At 35.9% G+C, this 21,579-nt stretch overlaps 1 long non-coding RNA gene across 1 annotated transcript in view; it reads right to left on the reverse strand.

Moving 5' to 3' along the window:
- Positions 1-373, reverse strand: part of LOC111551606 — a 158,307-nt gene extending 157,934 nt beyond the window's left edge. Inside the window, exon 1 of the long non-coding RNA XR_003307518.1 lies at positions 325-373. This is a non-coding gene — a long non-coding RNA (uncharacterized LOC111551606). The remainder of the gene's footprint in view (positions 1-324) is intronic.
- Positions 374-21,579: the final 21,206 nt, after the last annotated feature.

Genomic DNA, 21,579 nt, shown 5'->3' on the forward strand with positions numbered 1-21,579 from the left:
TTACCTCAGGATCTTTTTCTCTTTCCTTTTTATCTATTATATCTCTAATTAAGTTCCAATAGGAAAAGGCTGTCACCAGGACCTTCTCTGGTCCAAAAGTACTATAATAATCTTGAAAACAGTCTCCCACTCTACGCCACCTCTTTATGTCAATGGTTCCCTCTTGTGGAAACCAAGGGCAGGTATCCTTTACAAAATCAAAAAATTTAAACAAATCATTACTTTTAACCTTTACTCCTCATGCTTTTAAAGCCTCTTTTAATTGCCCTACATAAATCTGATGCTGGCTTAATTCTTGTCCCATAATCAGACACTATTACTTACCTCTGGTTCCAACGCGGCAGGTTCCCGTGACGTCCGGAGGAATTTTTCTTCCACTTTCACTTTTGGCCGACTTCAGTGCCTTCTTCCTCACTTCTTCCCCCATGTCCAGGTCCCTGTTCCGGCGCCAGGTGTCCCAACCCGCGGGACAGTCGAACAGGCCCTGGAAGGGGGAGTGGGAATGGAGGAGAAAAGAAAACAGGAGAAATGGAGACAAGACAAATAGCCTGATCAAGTCTCGTTTAATAATGGTGGTGTGATGCCTTATATAGGCTGGCAGGGGAAGAGGTTGGGCCAGGGCGGTGACGGGGGGCCGGGTCTTCTCAAATTACAATTGCGCATGCGCCGTGGGTTTGTAATTTTCCCGGGCGCGGGATTGCACCTGTGCCGGAGGCTGCATATCTTTCTGGGCGCGAAAAGGTCGGCAGGCTGGGGAAAGGTTTGGGCGCCCTCGGGAAAGGTTTGGGCACGCTCGGGAAAGGTTTGGGCGCGCGCGGGGAAGGTTTAGGCGCCCGCGGGAAAGGTTTAGGTGCCCGCGGGAAAGGTTTTAGGTGCGCACGGGAACAGGTTATAATGAAGAACCCGGAAATGTGCCATTTTGTCTCCGCTTTGCGGAGATCAAGCAACAGAGGTCGGCTAACTCCGGGCCTTACGGCTCCGGACAGTGTAGTTTGCAAAACACTTTATATAATGGTATCCTATTTCTGTTCTAAAACAAAAATCAACCATTCTAAAATAATATACAAAAAAAGTAACTATTTTTAGAGATGGTGTTTCAAATGACTTTTTCCTTTTTTACATTTTATGATTTTTTGCAATGAATGTGCATATTTTATGTGATTTTTGAAAGTATAAATGAATGAAAACATAATACTATGAGACATATCACCGTGAAGAACCTCGCTTGAACTACCTTAGCTAAATTAATTAATCCGTTTCTCATCACTTTTCTTTCCAAAGGGACTAATTACATATGGTTGCAATAGTTGTTCCTATTAATGAGCATTTACTTAGTGTCTGACATCTTGTTAGATACTTTAGACTCATTATTTAACCCTCACAACTAACCTCACCTATGAGCTATGTATCATTATCATCATTGTTATTATTAGTAATATAATTCTCCTTTTACAGAGATGGTATTCAAGGCTCAGATTATTTAGATAATTGGCTAAAAGTCGCACAAGAAGTAAACTGCAGAACTGGAATTCAAACCTTTATCAGACTGCCTCAGAAGTCTATGCTATATTGTCTCTCCTCACTCCAAGAGAGTGTTCTTGATTTTGGTTGGCACATATTTTCTCAATAAATTGATACCAAATGGAGAAGTAAGGAAATCATCACCCCTTTTTGTCATAGTCAAAAGAACCTAGGCAAGCAAGAAGGGTAATTTCAAAATTATTTAAAACTGTGATTAGAATTTCTTGAATACCATGAATCAAATGAATAGTCTGAAGCTATACTTCTTTAACATGTTTTTGTCCTTGCATCCACTATTCTTATCCCCTCCAGATAACACTCCTGCAAAACTTAGATCAAGTGCCTTTATTGCTTCCCTTTACCCTATTTCTCTTGATTTTCCATGAAAAAGTCCAAAAGAAATCACCTGGAAACTTGAAGTGTTGAAAAGAAAAAGTTACCAAAAAGATAAAATTATAAGCCATTTGAGTAGTCAGAAGGATATAAAAGGCAAGGAATACTCGTTCTATGAGGTTTTATTTCCATCACACAAGGCTATAACCACTATCATGTGAGAGTTTATGACTTTTTTTTTTTTAACATCATAAGTGCATCATTTGACTCAAAAGTGCTGGGTACTATGGTATAACCTTTGAAAACTGTGTTTGGACCATAAAGCAGAGATGAGTAAAAGCCAGAGGGAGGAGTACTGACTTCACAGAAGCAGTGGGATTGGAGTTGAATCTTGTCAGTTAGATGGCATTTAGGATGAGCACAGAGAGTGAGGTGAGAACTTCTAGAAGAAGAACAAAGGTAATAACATGGGAACAAGCAGACTCCAGAGGTGGGCATGGACAGGTGCTAGGTTACCCACACAGTGGAGTTTCTACAAACAAACGGCAAGTACTGGGGTTTATTCTTGGCTCTCTTATTACGGAGCCGATGGGCCTCCTATGCATTATCTTGGAAGGATGACGGTGTCTTTCGTCTTTAGATTTTTTTTTCTAAATTTGTTTTAGCTTAGAAAACTTTTCTCTAAAATGTAATTGAGTACTTACCCAGATTTCTAGTCATAGTTTAGCAGCCAAATGGACAGTGGATTCGGGAAAATATTTAAAAATAACCAGAAAACCTGCCTTGGGGTCTAATGAGTTTCCTTAAAACGGGTGAGCAGGTCACATGGCTTTATTTAACAGTAATTTTTGACATGGCTTTTTTCCCCCTTTTCTCATTTTCCTTGGTAATTTCCAAGTCAACACCAACACAATGAATAAACCACTCTTTGGGATTGTTAGAGCTACAATCAACAGAAATACTGTCTGCTTCACATCTGCTTTAGAATAGCCTCCTTTCAAAATATTTTTTAATCTTCCTCAATGCTCACAGGTTATCTCTAATTATATAAAGTTTTCCTTGGCTGATATATTTATAATTCATTTTTCGACAAATCTGAAACTATTTTCACAAACCATAACCTTATTTCTTCTAAGTGACCTCGATGTCATTACTTTCCTTCCTTACTTTCACCTTTCATTTCTTATCCAGTAAATCTCCTGACTGATTTCATATTTGAGGCTTCAATATTTTTGTTATTCCTTAAAGTCTTCGTCCTTTTATTTTTTTAGGACTCTATTACACTTCTCGATTGATGTAGCTTACTCATTTGTTTTCTAATAATTTTCCTGATTTCTTTCTTCAAAAACAATTACCCAATTTTTCACTGTTGTCATCAATAGGTGCTTTCTTCTCTCATCTTGCATGAAGACCTACTTTTTTTTCTTTTTTCTAGCAATAGGTCAGAAATTGGACCTTCAAGAAGAAATAGCAAAGAAAGATCATCTTAGTGTTTTAGAGAGGAGAACTATAACAAGCACTCCTAACTACCAAAGCTACAAGGCAAAGACTCATGAATATAGACTTTTCAGGATGAGCTGACATCGACACCATGAGCAGCACCTATCAAATCTTACTACAGGCCTGAGTCAGGATTTACAGGACTACTTTAACCCAGAAGGAGAAACTTCATGAAAGTAGACAGTAGTTCACACAGGATCAACAAAATGTAAATCAATTAAATAGGACTGAATAAAATCAATGAAGAAAATCTATGTGTGGTTATTTGTTTTAAAATATTGTTAGTAGTGTTTTTAATGTTAGTTTTTCTGATAAGCATACAAGATTTCTTTTTTCTTTCTTTTTGATCTATTTCTCGTGCTCAGTTTAGCAGGCTATATTTGTGAAAACTGAAAGGAAACACTCTTGCAATGTTTGCTTATTCCCACTGGCCCCTAAAAGTAAGTAAAAATATCCTGCTGGAATTTTTAATATATATTTTAAACTAACGAATCATCGGAGAAACCTAAAGACGATAATGACTCTGGCTCCTAGAATTCAGAAGAGTGCTTTCAGGTCATGTTAAGCTTAGAAAAATCATAACCGACCTTTGTCACAAAAGAAAGACCTAAGATCCTACTAAAATCAGATTTTACAATTTCCAAGTGTTAATTCATCTATAAAGAATCAAACTATACTGACAGATGTTATCTCTGGCATAATCTATAATGATCCTACAGAAAATATGTAAGATACTAATTGCCTTGTCTACAAAGTATTTAAAACAGTGAATAGATATTACAACAACCTGAATTGAGCCTCTTTACCTTTTATGGCAATGTAATTATTTTACAGGATTTTTAGGAGTCAGTTATTTTGCCAGTATATAAATGGACAGACCAATTGGAAAACAGAGCCATGCTTGTAATGCCATGTTGGATAATAAATTCCATCTCATCAACTATGAAGGGCCCACCATTAAGGAGCAAGTGTTGTGCTTTATATGTGGAATCAATACCTACATACAAAGCCCTCTTAGGAGATCTACGGCTTTCAGTCAACAGTAAAGAAGGTCACTTCCTACCAGGCCAGGAAGCTCACTGAACTGGGGCATGTTGCAGAGACAAAGTTCATTATAGTTATAGGTACTGCAGGTAAAACCTAGTGGAGAAAAACTTCTTAGTCTCTTAGACTCAGGAAAAATGAGCTAATAATAGTAGAAACAAACATCTAAAATAATAAAGACTCTTGAATATGCAACCCCAGATGCTTAGATTCTTTACAGAACCTCCAGACAGAAATTAATTAGGTGAGTTTCTCTCTAGTTTCGCTGAAAATACAATAAAAGTGTTTATGATACAACAGTTCTTGCTATCTACATGTAAATAAATCAGTCCAAATGGAACAGAACCTATACAATGTACTACATACAGTAACTACCACAGAATTTGGTATAATAATATATAAATCATTGTAAGCAGTAGTATTAGAGTCATGGCTCTCTATGTAGGCAACATATTAAGCCTATGTCTAACTTCTTTTAACTATAAAAACTGTAGAAAGCAATTAACTAAACAAGTTAGATTAATGCTCTTAGCACAAAACATATGAAATTATCTTTTCATGTGTGTGTAAGTACACGTGCATACATGCATTATCAAGAATAATATTCAGCTTTTGTGATGGTACAGGCAACATTCAGGATAGTTTATCTAGAATCTGAAAATAGACAAAGAAAGACAACATAATCCTTTAATGTCCTGCTAGTATCATTTTTCTGGTGCATCTGAGAGCCATCTGAGTCTCTTGAGAAATGTTATTTCCACTAACAATTTTTTAGGGCCTAGATGTTCTTTTACCTAACTTTGTAATCTTATTTCAGCATTCTTATTTCCACTGACTATGTAAATCCTGATTTCTCATATTCTCACTGAATAACTTTGCCATTCTGAAGGCCCTTTGATCACTAAAATAAAATTTTGACACATGCCAAATATCTCCTTTTTAAAATTGTGGTAAGAACACAACATGAGTACTGCCGTGTTAACACATTTTTAAGTATACAATAGTGTTACTAACTATAGGCAAAATATTGTTTAGTAGATCTCTAGAATGTATTCATCTTGCATAGCTGAAATTTTATACCTGTCAAACAGCAACTTTCCACTTCCTCCTACCACTGGCTACTGAAAACCACCATTCTGCTTTCTACTTCTATGAGTTTGACTATTTTAGATATCTCAAATAAGTGGAATTATACAGCATTTGTCCCTTTGTGACTTGTCTATTTTACTTAGCATAATATCCTCAAGGTTTATCCATATTCTTTCATATGACAAGATTTCCTTCTTTTATAAGGCTTAAAAATATTTCATTATATGTATATTACATTACACACACACACACACACACAGAAACCACACTTTTTGTATCCACTCAATAGATGGATATTTATGTTGTTTCTGTATTTTGGCTATTGTGAATAATACTGCAATGTACATGAAAGAGCAAATACCTCTTCAAGATCCTGATTTCTAGTCTTTTGAATAATACCCAAAAGTGGGATTGCTGGATCATATGGTAGTTGTAGTTTTAATTTTTTGAGGAACCTCCATATTGTTTTTAACAAATGTTATACCAATTTACATTTTCACCAACAGTGTACAGGGTTCCAATTTCTCCAATTTCTTGCCAACAATTATCTTTTAAAAAATAATAGCCATTCTAACAGGTGAGGTGATATATCTTTGTGGTTTTGATTTGCATTCCCCTGATGATTAGTAATGTTAACATCTATTCATATGCTTGGCATTTGTATGTCTCATTTAAAGAAGTATCAATTTTGGTATTCAGATCTTTTGCATAATTTTTAATTGTGTTCTTTGGTTTTCTGCTATTGAATTGTAGGAGTTCCTTATATATTTTGGATATTAATGCTTTATCAAGTATATGATTTGCAAATATTTTCTTCTATTGCTTTTTTACTTTGTTTCTTGTGCAGAAGCTTTTGAGTTGGATGCAATTCCACTTACCTATCTTGGCATTTGTTGCGCGTGTGCTTTTTTTTTTAAATCATATTTAAGAAATCACTGCCAAGACTAATGTTATGAAGCTTTTTTCCTATATTTTCTTCTAGGAGTATTTTACAGTTTCTTGTCTTTAACCCTTTAATCCACCTTGAATTAATTTTGGAGTATGATGTAACATATTAGTCCAGTTCTGTTATTTTGCATATGGATATCCAGGTTTTCCAACATCAGTTGTTAAACTGTCAGGGTATCCTTTCCACATCGTGCATTCTTGTCATCTTTGTCAAACAACAGTTGACCATCATACTTGAGTTTATTTCTGGACTCTCTATTCTCTTCCATTGGTTTATATGTCCATATTTATACCAATACCATACTGTGTTGAATATTTTAACTTGGTAATATCTTTAGAAATCAGGAAGTGTGATGCCTCCAGCTTTGTTCTTTTATCTCGATTGTTTGGGCTATTTGGAGTCCTTTGTGGCTCCATACGTATTGGTTTTATTTTTTCTGTTTCTGTAAATAATACCATTGGGGTTTTGATAGAAATTGCATTAAATCTGTAGACTTCTGTGGGTGGTATGGACGTTTTAACATTATTGTCTTCCAAACTTATGAACAAGGGATACCTATTCATTTACTTGTGTTTTCTTTAATTCCTTTAATCAGTGTTTTATAGTTTTCAATGTACAAGTCTTTCACCTCCTTGATTAAGTTTATTCCTAAATATTTTATTCTTTTTCATGCAAATGTAAGTGGAATTGTTTTCTGGATTTATTTTAACATAGTTTGTTATTACTACATAGAAATGCAACTGGTTTTTGTATGTTGATTTTGTATCCTATAACTTTACATAATGTATTCTAATAAAGCTCTTTGTAGAGTCTGAAGGGTTTTCTACATTTAAGATAATGTCACCTGCAAACAGAGAACATTATACTTCTTCCTTTTCTATTTGGATGCCTTTGTTGCTTTTTCTTGCCTAATTGCTCTGGCTTCCAGTACTATACTGAATCAAAGTGGTGAGAGTAGGCCCCCCTGTCCTATTCTTGATCTTAGAAGAAGAGCTTTCAGGTTTTTACTATTGAGTTTGTTGTTAACTGTGGGCTTATCATATATGGCTTAAATTATGTTGAGGTAACTGCCTTCTATTCCTAGTTTGTTACTTTTTATCATAAAAGAATGTTGAATTTTCAAATGTTTTCCTGTGTCTATTGAGATAACTAAGTTTCAATCTTCATTCTCTTAATATGATGTATCACATTAATTTATTTTCATATGTTAAATTTTTGCTCACACTCCAAGGACAAATCCCACTTGATCATACTATATGACCATTTCAATGTACTGTTGAATTCAGTTGCCAGTATTTTATTGATAATTTTTGCATCTTTGTTCATCAGGGATATTCTTTTCTTCAAGTGTCTTTGTCTAAGTTAACATCAGTATAACAGAAACCTCATAGGATAAGTGTAAAATTGATCCCACTTCTTCAACTTTTTGGAAGAGTTTGAGATACAATGGTGTTAATATTACTTTAAATGTTTGGTAAAATCCAGCTGTAAAGCCATCAGGTCCTGGATTTTTCTCTGTTTATAGGTGTTTGTTACTGAGTCAATATCCTTACCAATGATGGGTCTTCAGGTTTTCTATTTCTTTAAGATTTAGTCCTGTTAAGTTGTATGTGTTAGAAATTTATCCATTTCTTCTAAGTCACTCAATTTGTTGATATCTAATTGTTTGTACTAGTCTCTTATGATCATTTTTATTTCTGTAGTATCAGTTGTAATGTCTTCTCTTTCATTTCTGATTTTGTATCTTTTCTTTTGTTCTAGTGAAATTTTAAAAATCTTTTTAAAACACCAACTCTTAGTTTCATTGATTTTTTGTCTATTCTCTTTCTTTTATATTCTCTGTTTTATTTATCTCTGCTCTAATATTTATTATTTTTCCCTTCCTTAACTTTTGGCTTAGTTTGTTTTTTCTTTTCTAGTTCCTTGAGGTGTAAAGTTAAGTTATTTACTTGAGACCTTTCTTTTTTTAATGTAGGTATTTAAGCTATAAATTTCCCTGTTCGTACTGTTTTTGCTAATTAAATAAGTTTAAATATGGTGTTTTTGTTTGTTTGTCTTGATATATTCCCTACTTTCCCTTTGTATTTCTTCTTTGACCTGTTGGTTGTTCAAGAGTGTGTTAATTTCCACATAACTATGAATTTTCCAATTTTTTTCTTCTGCTATTGACTTCTAGTTTAATTCTAGTGTGGTCAGAAAAGATACTTGAGATAATTTTAATCTTTTGAAGTTTATTAAGACTTTTCTTGTGTCCAAACACATGATGTATCTTGGAGACTGTTCTGTGTGCTCTCAAGAAGAATGTATTCTGCTGCTGTTGAGTAGAATGTTCTGTTTATGTTTGTTAGGTTCATTTGATTTATTGTGTTGAATTCCACTGCTGTCTTATTGACTTTCTGGGTGTTCCATCCATTGTTGAAATTTGAGTATTGAAGTCTCCTTGTATTATTGTATTAATGTTTATTTCTCCCTTTAGTTCTGTCAATGATTGCTTATATATTTAGGTGCTCTGACATTGGCTGCATATATATATATGCAATAATTATATTATCTTGATGAATCGAGCACTTTATTATTATTATTATTATTATTTATTTTTTTTTTTTTTTTGAGACGGAGTCTCGCTCTGTCACCCAGGCTGGAGCGCAGTGGCCGGATCTCAGCTCACTGCAAGCTCCGCCTCCCGGGTTTACGCCATTCTCCTGCCTCAGCCTCCGGGTAGCTGGGACTACAGGCGCCAGCCACCGCGCCCGGCTAGATTTTTGTATTTTTTTAGTAGAGACGGGGTTTCACCGTGTTAGCCAGGATGGTCTCGATCTCCTGACCTCGTGATCCGCCCGTCTCGGCCTCCCAAAGTGCTGGGATTACAGGCTTGAGCCACCGCGCCCGGCCGAGCACTTTATTGTTATGTAAATACTTCTTCGTCTCATTTTGCAATTTTCTACTTAGAAAGTCTATTTTTTCTGATATAAATATAGTCACCTTTCTCTCTTTTGGTTACCATTTGCATGAAATATCTTTTTATATCTTGCTACCTTCTGCCTATGTGTGTCTTTAAAAGTAAAGTGAATCTCTCATCGATAGCATATAGTTGGATTTTACTCTTATCCATTCATCCACTCTATGTGTTTGATTGGAGTGTTTAATCCATTTACACTTAAAGTAATTATTTATAGGAAAGGATTTGTTACTTCCAATTTTAAAAATTGTTTTCTGCCTGGTAGCTCTTTTGTCCTACTTTTCCTCTTTTGCTGTCTTTGTTTTTTCATTGACTTTTTTTGTAGTTATATGCTTTAATTTCTTCTTCTTTTTATTTTGTGTGTTCTACACTGGGAGAGGTGGAATTTTTTCCTAATGCTAAGATACCAACACAAAGAGTCAAGGAAAATGAAGGAGTAGAAAAACATATCCCAAACAAGAAATAAAATGAAGCTTCAGAAACCAGCCCTCACGATATGGAGATCTATGAATCCCCTGACAGTAAATCCAATATAACAATTACAGAGATGATTCATGAACTCATCATGAACAAAGTAAGAATTTTAACACAGAGATATAAAATATTTTAAAAGAAACAAATTGAAATCCTGGAGCCAAAGTATATAAAAATTGAACTATAAAACTCATGAAAAGGTTTCAACAGCAGAGTAGGTCAAGCAGAAGAAAGAATTAGTAAACCCATTTCAAATTACTCAATTGGAGGAGCAAAACTAAAAAATAATGAAAAGTAATGAAAAAATATTCAGGGACTTATTGGACACCATCAAGTGGATATTGATGCATTATGGAGGTCACAGAAAAAATAAAAGAAAGGGCCAAAAATTTTATTGGAATAAATAGTGGCCAAAATTTTCCAATCGGAGAAAGGAAACTGACATCCATGTATAGGAATACCAAATGATCCCAAATAAAATAATCTCAAAGAAATCCACACTGAGACACATTATAATTGAATTGTCAAACATCAAATATAAAGAGCAAATTTTGAATACGGCAAGAGAAAAGCAAATTTTTACATGCAGAGGAACTTTTATAAGACTATCAGAAGATTTCTCAGCAGAAACTTTGCAGGCCAGAAAAGAGTGAGACGATAGATTGAATTTGCTGAAATTAAAAAAAGAAAACTTGCCAAGCAAGAGTACTACGCCCAGCCAAAATATCCTTTAGAAATAAAAGACAGATAAAGAGTTTCCCAGACAAACAAAATTAAGGGATTCTATCACCACTAAACCTACTTTACAAGGAATGCTAAACAGAATTATTCAAGTTGAAATGGAAGAATGTTAAACAGCAAGATGAAAACATAGGAAAATATAAAAACAAATCTATAGACAAATACAGAACACTTTAATTCTGTAAATATAGATCATATATCACTTTTAATTCTAGTATAAAAGATAAAATACAAAAATATTTAAAATAATCATAACTATAAAAAATGTTAATGGATAGACAATATAATAATAAAACATGTAAACTATAACATCAATAAAAAAGTGTGGTGGGAGAAAAATAAAAATACAGAGTCGTTGTATCCAGTTGAAGTTAAGCTGGTATCAGCATAAAATAAATTGTTACAACTATAAGCTATTATATGTAAAACTTCTATTAACCACAAAGAAAAAGATCTGTTTTGAAAAGAAGTTCATGTTTAATCATTTGAAAATTATGATTTGCCAACTTTGAATTCATATACCATTGCTGTCTATACTTATAACTTGGCACTTTTAAAACAGCATGTTTAATTATTAGTTTTCTTATTTCTTTGTTGCTGACAGCCCACCAGCTCATCGACGTTCTGAGCTTCTAGAGAGCAGGACTACATGTCTCATATGCCTCTATAAACCTAAGCTTCATGTGAACTGTCTTAAATCTTGAGGCATTTACTTTAGTTAGACCATATAGGTCAGAAGAAAGATAGATTTGCTTAGAATATCTTAGAAGAACGGAATTAATTGCAGAATTACATGTATCCTGGTTCTGGCAAGCTGCTGACATCTCATTACCAAGTCTTTCCATGTTTTCTTTACAACAGCTTGAAACACTCTTTTTACCAGAATTATTCCTACTTGTTAATTAGGCCTGAGCTTGAATGACCAGTTCCAATGGGAAGTCTTTCTTGAAATGTTCAGACGAAATTAGTAGTACCTGTTGTGTACTCCTGCAGTACACCATGTATTTTCTATCAGAGTACTTAAAACATTTCAAAAATTAATAATCTGTTCAGTTTTTGGCTCCGTGTCTGTCTTGCTATTGAATCTCTAACGCCCTGCATTGTACAATAGGCGCTCAATAAATGTTTGCTGAATGAGTAATTTCTCTTGGTTCTACTCCTCCCTGGAGCAATCACTGTCTTTCCCTCGCTACTGACTGACTTATTGTTTTTATCCTCTCTCACTAGTTTTACTGAATTCGTAGTATCTGCTGTTTTAAAATATCTACTCAGCCATTATCTATCCTGATAACTTCTCTTCATTTTCCTTACAACGGCACAGCATCCCCCATGGCCCTGATCCTTCTTCATGACTACTTTCTATCTAAACTCTCAGTTTGGTATTCTGCTTGTAACAATTTTCTAGTGCAAATTCCAAATAGAGAGAATCTGGTTTCTTCACCTCTTCTCTTCATACCAGCACATATTATGGATTTTTTTATGTGTTCACCTCTAGTCAATGGCTATAGCAGGGGGCAGAGTCACACAGCAATAAATACGGCTGTCTAGATCCATCTTTTAGCAGTAGGCATATTTTCTTAGAAAAGATTATGGGTGTGGTAGCCACCATAATTGAAATATGTTATACAATTGATTATCAAAGATAACTATAATTCTTGCCAGTTGGCTCCAAAAATATCCATAGTCTCAAATATACAAAAATCCGGTATTTTATCTTCACAATATGCCATCTAAAAGTGCCAGAACAAGTATTTTCTTCCTTTGAGCACCTGAGGTAATTGGCACAGAGAATTTGACTGACTGGCTGAAGATCACACAGTTAGTCCAAAACCTGTTTATTATGGCAGGGGTATTAATCTTATTAGCTGGGCCCTCTTTCACAAGCTCAGTCAGGTTTCCTCTCACTTCTCAATACCTATCCAAGTAAGCCTCAAAAGGTTCAGTTTTTATTAAGAAATTGAAAGAATGGAGATTACTGATTGAGACTCTCAAAAGTTTGGCTTGAAACTACTGTGGTTATCCTCAAGTAATACAATTCAGTTCTTCCCACTCCTTCCTTTCTCAATAATAAATAACCACGGCTATTAAGATTGAACAGAACTTCTTTTGCATTTATTTTTCTTTTGACCATGAGAAGTCTCACTGAGGAGTTGCCATGGAGACTATGATGTCATAAGCAACACCATGTGCTACCCTGAAGCCCCAGAGAATAAAAGTTAGGGTTTGATGAAAGCATTTTCTGGGCAAGTTTATTGCACTTAACGAGTAAATGGAAACGACTTGAGGAAAACATTTCTAAACATTGCACACTGCTGGAGGTCAATTGGTGTGGTCATTGAAACCTTCACAGAGAAAAATGACTTTACAGTTTAATCACACCAACAGGCCAAAGAGAGGGAATAAAGAGAGTGTGTGACCAAGCTAGCTGCTCTTTGGACAGACTGTTCCCAAGCTGAGAATAGTCCAATTTTTGATGGCATAGTAGAATCTATCTATTGAATTTTTCAGTCATGTTGGAAGTTTACTATACGATTAAATAAAAATAAACTGAGACTAAATAAATCAGAGTAGATGGTGCTTAGCAGAGCCTTATATGCACTCAGGACCACATGAGCTGTGGTATTCTACAATGTCAAGTATTAGACACTCTTCCATGGTCTTTCCAGCTCCAATTCCTTTTTTACATTCAGTCTTTGCCACCCTGATCATTTTGGTAGCTCAACATCAGAGGATTTTTTTCCCCCAGAGGTTATACAGACTACAGCTTTCCACAGAAAAAGAAAAATAAACACAATCCTAAAGGAAAAAGAAAAATGGAGAAACAAAAAAGACCTGAGGTCAGAAAGCTGGGGGTGATACAACTGAAAAGTTGCAGGCTTCAAGACTGAAATAGGTATTATAAATAGTAGATGTACAGGAGGAGCAGGTATATACATGTCAAAGAATCAACATGTTTCTGATATACCCCAGGATTCCTTCAGATCTACAGGACAGTGTTAACTTTCAATTTGAGAGTTGTAACCATTAAATTCTATATTACAAGGATTTTAAAGAAGATACAATTATATCAAAATATATTTCCTGTAATTAAAAAACTACATAAGTGAAGACCTGTTTATTTCTTACCTGTTTTAAAGTAAAATTTATATAATATAAAATTTATAACTTTAAAAAGAAAATTCAGTGGCATTTAGTACATCCCCAATGTTGTACAAACACTACCTCTGTTGTCTTTCAAAATATTTTTGTCACCCCAAAATGAAGCCCTATAAACATTAAACTATTCCTCCCCCATCCCCTATCCTGCAACCCTTGGCACCTGCCAATCTATCTATTTCTATGTATGTATTTATTCTGGATAATTCATGTGAGTGGCATCATACAATATGTAATCTTTTATGTCAGGCTTGTTTCACTTAGCATATTTTTGAGGTGCATTCTTATTGTGGTGCATTATTCTTTTTGTGGTTGAACAACTTTTCATCATACTGATACCTCACAATATGTAATTACCCATTTTTTATCTATTCATCCATTGATGTGCATTAGAGTTGTTTCTACCTTTTGCTATTGTGAATAGTGCTGCTATGTACAGGTAATTTTTTGAGTATATGATTTCAATTCTAGTAAGTATATGCCTAGGAGTAAATTGTTGGGTCATATAATAATTATATATGGAACTGTTTTTCACAGTTGCTGAATCATATTACATTCCCATTAGCAATGGATGTGGATTCCAAGTTCCTCACCTCCTCCCCAACATTTGTTACTTTTCATTTTTCTTTTTCTTTTCTTCTTCTTCTTTTTTTTTAGATGGAGTCTAGCTCTGTTGCCCAGGCTGGAGTACAGTGGCATAATCTCAGCTCACTGCAACCTCTACCTCCCGTGTTCAAGCAATTCTTCTGCCTCAGCCTCCTGGGTGGCTGCGGCTACAGGCACCTGCCACCATGCCCAGCTAATTTTTGTATTTTTGGTAGAGACAGGGTTTCACCATATTGGCCAGGCTGGTCTTGAACTCTTGACCTGGTGATCCGCCTGCCTCAGCCTCCAAAAGTGCTGGGCTTACAAGCATGAGCCACTGAGCCTGGCCTATTTTTCATTTTTTTAATAGCTATCCAAGTGGTTATAAAGTGGTAAGTCATTGCAGTTTTGATTTGCATTTTCCATAATGTTGAGCATCTTTTCATGTTTTTGTTAGTCATTTGTATAACTTTTTTATAAATGTCTATTCATATCCTTTGTCCATTTTAAAATTGTGTTATCTTTTTGTTGTTGAGTTGTGAAAGTTCTTTATATATCTTGGATGTTAAGTACTTATCAGATAGATTATTTGCAAATATTTTTCCATTCCCTAGCTCGTCTTCTATCTTCTGGCTAATATTCTTTGATTCACACATTTTTAATTTTGATGAGTTCTAATTCAGCTATTTTTTTTCTTTCAGTGTTTTTAATGTCATATCATAGAATCCATTGCTAAACCCAAAGTCATAAAGATTTGTGTTCTTGCTAATAAATTTTATACTTTTGCTTTTCACATTTACCTCGTCAACTCATTTTAAGTTGATTTGTGTTTATGCCATGAGGTAGAGGTTCAATATTGCTTTTTGCCTGTAGATATAAAGTTATCTCAGTATTATTTGTTAAAAAGATCATTCTTCCTCCATCAGATGCTCCTGGCATCCTTATCATAAATTAATCGGCCATAGATGTAACCAAAGAGGTAAAATACTACAACGTTGCTGTAAGAAATCAAAGTTGACTTAAATAAAGGAAAAGACATTTTGTGTTCATTAACTAGAAGATTTAATATTATTACTATTTTTAAATTTTTTTTTCTTTCCAGCTTTTAGTTTAGGTTCCAGAGGTACATGTGAAGGTTTTTAATGTGAGTAAATTAAGTGTCTCTGTTGGGTGTACATACAATTTTGTCACCTAGGTAATCAGCATAACACCTGATAGGTAGCTTTTCAATCCTCACCTTCCTCCCATCCTCCACCCTTAAGCAGGGCCCGGTGTCTACTGTTCCCTTCTTTGTGTCCATGTGTACTCAGTGTTTAAATCCCACTAATAAGTGAGAACATGTGGTATTTGGTTTTCTGTCCCTGCATTAATTTGCTTTGGATAATGGCCTCCAGCTCCATCCATATTACTGCAAAGGATATGATCATGTTCTTTTTTATGGCTGAACATATTCCATGTACCACATTTTCTTTATCTAGTCCACCATTGATGGGCCTCTAGGTTGATTTCACGTCTTTGCTATTGCAAATAGTTCTGGGACAAACATACGCCTGCATGTGTCTTTATAGTAGAATGATTTATATTCCTTTGGGTATATACCCAGTACTGGGATTTCTGGGTCAGATGGTAGTTCTATTTTAAGTTCTTTGAGAACTCTCCAGACTGCTTTCTAGAGTGGCTAAACTAATTTACATTCCCACCAGCAGTGTATAAGTGAATACTGGTCCCAACAGAACAATACTCTTATTGGTGATATAATGGAGACCAGAGAATCAAAAGTTACTTGCCCAAAATTATATAATTATTACCAGCAAGCTACAGGTAGAATCCTCGCCTTCCTAACTCTATCATCAGTGCTTTATTTTACCACACTGTTCTGCTTCTGCCCTGTATCAGAAGGAAGAAGGAGGGCAGGAAAACTCTTAATTTGGGGAGTGTTGGTAAAGAGTGAGGAAAACTCTATAAACTGAATATATCTTTCATGTCATTATTCTTCAAGAGTTACTGCCAAAGGGCAAGAGGTGACAGTGAGAATTAAACAGAATTTTTTTGCAGTTTCATGAATTTTCCACTGGAATGCCCTGATGAACACCAGCTGTTTCATCTTCTGGGTATGTTGAGATTTTTATTTTTTTCTGCTCAGTGTTTATTGTATGCCTGCAACGTACAAGGGGATGTTGTACTCTGCTGCTTCACTGGCTGCACTGGAGTTAAATAATACTTTCCAATTTTAAATAGGGCACATATGGGTGATATGGGAGGTATTTTCTGTTGGCAGAAACCTATAGTTAAAAAAAAAAAATGAGCTGGACTGTAGGAAAGTAGGGAAGCAATCTGAAACATATTTTTCTTCCTTCTCCTTTCTGCACTGCAGAAGTCAGGGCTACTGCCCTACAGAGCAGGCATGGCCTATGAGATGTTGCTGCTGGAGAGACGCTTGTCCCCTCAGCATCCTCCTGGGTAAGGTGTAGGAAAAGTACAGGCTTAGGAGACAAAGAAATGAGTTTGAATCCCAGCTATGCTAGTGCCTAGGCATTTGACCTGAGACAAGTCACTAAGACTCCATGAGCTTCACTTTTCTCCCCTGTAAAAGGGGAATGGCAACATGTATCATATAAAACTTTTATGAAAATAAGATAACATACAAATAAAATAACTATTACATACTATATTTGGAATGTAGTATATGCTCAATAAATGGTACTCTTTATTCCACTTTCTTTGGTTTCAGTTCTCCCTCCACCTTGACTGACCTAAGTAGAGAGCAGAGCTGAGCTCTAAGTACAAGACATGGGGGTCTCACATGATACGGCCTTTGCAGGGCACTCTCTCACTTTAGAGGTCTAGGTTGTTTGAACATCAGGAGAGCAACGCCCTCCTCAACATAACCTGAGTCCTGACATGGCTGCTTTCTATTCCTCAACTGCCATAATTTATCACCAAAAATGGCCACACCAACCCCTTCCTTGTCCAGGTTCACTTTGTACAGAGCCATTTTGGACTTGTAAACTGCCTTTTACTCCACTGGAATAGAAATATTTTGCTTTTGACAGCTAAGTTAAAATTTTCCAGTAACAAGGTTGGTAGTTTCCCTAATTGCGTTGTACAATTTAGTATTTAACTGTAGATTTTTATGTTATTTTATATCTTAACTTTAGGACTTTTATCTCCTTAATCAGACTGAAAGCTGCTCAGAGGATGTAAGAGATGTCTTACATTTCAGCATTCTCAAATTATGCTTAGCACAGTGTCTTCAAAAGATACTTTTTTACTTCACTGAGAGCCAATTTGGATAAAAACTAAATTTAATCCACACTAAAGAATTATTCATAGAGCAGTAGGGTAAGACCAGATAGACTATTAACTTGTAGGTAATGGGAGTAATATTAAGAAGTTAAATGAGGAAAAACAAGAGCCTATCTTTGCCAAAATCTTGGCCGCCAACATGATTCTCATCCACAGAACTCTTTAGTACTTCTTGTCAATGGCCCTGATTTGGCATAAGCTGGCTCATTGGACTAGTTATCATTTTGTGCATGTACACTCAGTCTTAAGCTATTTGAGATCAAAAACATGTTCTTTTAATCTTTGTACCATGCATGTCTAGCACAGTGCTGGCCACATTGTAAGTGTTTAATAAATGTTGTTGATGGCGAGTGACGTATTCTACCATTGAAGCTGAGATGACATTGAGATGCCCATCAGAGCTTGGGAATAAGACTTCTCTTTGAAGGTCAAACTAGTAAATCAGTTCTGAATGGATATGATCTGCTATCTCCAAAAAAACACTTTATGAAACATTATGTTCTAGAAACAGAAGATCAGAGACAGGAAAACAAATGACTGCATTTATGAAAAAACAAAAAACAAAAAAAAAACCCACTGAAACCTAATCAATTATCATAATTAATTTATTTTAAAAACAGAATGAATGTGTAGAAAAAAAGAAGTCGATGCACATGGAGCCTAGGAAGAGGCCAGAGAGCAAAAATTTGTCAATGTTGGTTTAGCATTGTCCCAAGTAGAGGAACTTAATGTTGCCGCTAGAATATTTGCTGATGAGGTGGCATTACTGTTCATTGAGCTGCCTCAGGGCCTGCCCTAGGGTGTCTCAATTTTTATCACTGAGCTCTCACCATACAGGAAGAGATTGTCTAGTTCATCATGGTGTCCCCAGCATCTAGCATGGTGCCTGGCATGAGACAGGTATGCAAGAAAATATTTATTGAATTAAAGAATATTCTACTTATTTAAACATTAAAATTTCATTCTTCTTTATGTTAATTTGAAACTAAAATGAAATTATATGTCCTATCTTACTAAAATGAAATTCAAATTATTTTAAGTTGAATATGCTTTGTCCATATCACACATCTTACTTCTCTCCAGTGGAGCTCACTTGATTTCCCAGGAAGTCAAGCCTTGCACTCCTTTTTCCAAATGCCTCCCAAGGTCCTTTGGTCTGGCAGCCACAGACTGGATAGTGTGCCTGATTTCTTCTGAACCTCTGTTCATGATAGAACAACTGTATTATTATAGCATTTCATCACTTCTAAAAAGTGACGTATGTATTTTCACATTTTTACATTTATAACATTTGTAAGCATCTTCCAAAGAGCACATTTAATGTGGTATTGATTTTGTTTTCCAAAAAGGAGCAATTAACCCATAGTGTAATCTAATTATCAGTAAAATTTTTAAATCATAGAAATACAGCAACTCAGTTTCCTATGTACTTTAATAACAGAAACAGGAGGCATGGATGATAACTGTACAAAATTCAGACACTGGAAAGGAATAGCTACTTTACAAATGAATAATTCAAATTCTGATTTACTTATTCATCTCCTGTGAATTCTGTTATCTTGATTAAACCCCAGAGAGAACCAGTCAAGTCTGAGGCAATGAGCAAATTAAGTTCCTAGTGACACACACTCTGCTCCTCCCCACCAAACAGCCAGGCCTCTCTGGGCAACCAGGCTTCCTCCTCTCTCATCAATATCTGAGTTTAGCCATCTCTAACCAAAGCACGATGATTTTCATTCGGCCTAAACCTCTTCTATCATAAGTAGGCAAAGTGACAGGAATTTTCTGGGGCACAATGGAGTAAGAAACTAGGTAACAATACAGTAATTTTTTGACTCAGAATCTGCTCAATGAACATTCAAACCATGTCCTCCTACTCAAAATAAACTATCTCCAGATATGCCAACATCTACTGCTTTTCCTACCTGCCACCTGACTTCTGACACCAACATTATACCCCCAACTGCTCTAATGATATCTGGGCACCAATGCCATCTAATGGAGTATCCACATGCCACCTTCACTATGAATCTCTTCCTTCTTGTCCATTTTAGATCACAAAGCAATGGTAATTGACATCCTTTGAACTTCACACTAAAACTCTCAGTGATACCACTTCTATTTCACTCTCTCTCCTATTTTGAATTCCTCTTTGAAAGACTTTCAAACTCACTCAGAACAGACCCTGCTGGGAGTCTGACTATCTTAATCCTCTGGAATCCCTCTACTTTAGTTAGCATGTAGACTGAGCTGCTGTTACAAAGAGACAAAATAATGGCCTAAATAAGACAAAAGTTTATTTCTGTCATGGGACAGTCCAAAGGTAAACAGTCTGCCATCCTGAACACAAGGGTGCATATCTGGGTCCCAAGTAGCTGCTTCAGTTTGCATCATCTCCTTGTCATTGGGATGGAGGAAAGGGAATGTGAGCAAAAAGTAATAACAGTCATTCTCTTTCCTCCTTCCCATGCAAAGCGTGTACATCCTGACTCCATATCCAGTCGTGTGTTCGTTTCCTAGTATAATACCAGAATATTTAAAAGCCGGTTGTTGTTCTCTAAAGGGCGAGGATATTTCTAGCCTTGGCAGCCTCAAAGAATATTTCTAGCTTTGGCAGCCTCTAGCTGGGTTCCCTAATGTGTGGTTGCTGCCTTCTATTCCATTAAATTCTCCTTCCTCAAACAAAGACAAATCTTGAAGGCCCATCTACTTAAAAGTGCTCAAATTAACTTGAATCAGGCCAATAGGAGCAGCATCTTCTTAAAAATAATGAGAATTGGAGAAGGAACATGTAATAAAACAGACACTAGTAAACTAATTTGTTTTATTTATTATTCATCTATTAGCATTTATGAATAAATGCAGATAAAGAATGATAAACAGTGCCCTGTGCTCAACACTGCAGGTAAAGGTGAATTAAGCAGGTATGATTCTTGTACTAGACATCTCTCATGTCCACTCTCCACCTTTCTTAACCTCCTCTCTGCCAGATGACATCAGTGGGTTTCCTTGCCCTCAGGTTCCCAGTAGAAATTAGAAAGGAGAAAGGAAAATGAAGTAAGGGTATCTGTGAACCCGGCCCTCTCTCTGTGGAGTCAGCTTGGTTGGCTGACTCTACAGCCAACTCTGCTAGCCAACCATGACACATCTTTCAAAAGGGGCTACTCTGCTCAGGACGCTCCTCTGCACATGAATTTCTCCCTCCAGATCCAGTGACTGCTGCCTTATGTTACCCCTAGAGACCTAGGGTGGCAATCGCCCCACTCTTACTGGTTCTAAGGTACTGAATCATCCCCTGTGGGTGTTTCTATATCTTGCCCTGGCCAGTGTAACTTCCCCAAAGATTAAGCCTTGCTCAAAGTGTCCTTTGATCGTGTGTCATCTTTTTTCCCTGCCTAATGAAGTTCCTGTTCTCAGGGAACTTACTGTTAGGTGCAAGGGGACAGACAACCAACAGACATATAATTACAAACTGTGATAAGATCCATGAAGGAAACAAAATAGGTGGTGTGAAAGAAAATAACAACTTGAGGTCTAATTTAGATAGGATGGAGATGGCATTTAACCCAAGTCCTAGAGAATGAGAAAGAGCTAGAGTGGATTCTAGGTAAGGAAGGAAGAGTTTACAGAGGCCTCGAGAGAGAAGAGAGTTTAGTGCTCAAGAAATTGAATATTTTCAACAAAAACGATAAAAACACACCCTAGGGAAAGGACAGTCTCTTCAATAAATGGTGCGGAGAAACGTGGATATCCACATGCAGAGGAATCAAATTAGACTCTTAACTCACACTATGTACAAAAATCAACTGAAAATGAATGAAAGACTTAAATGTGAGACCTGAAGGTGTAAAACTGCTAGAAGGGAACAGAGAAGAAGCTCCATGATCTTAGTCTGGGTGATGATTTTTTCGGATTTCACCCC

Source organism: Piliocolobus tephrosceles, chromosome 13 (genome assembly GCF_002776525.5).
Source record: "Piliocolobus tephrosceles isolate RC106 chromosome 13, ASM277652v3, whole genome shotgun sequence".
NCBI classification, from domain to species: Eukaryota; Metazoa; Chordata; class Mammalia; order Primates; family Cercopithecidae; genus Piliocolobus; species Piliocolobus tephrosceles.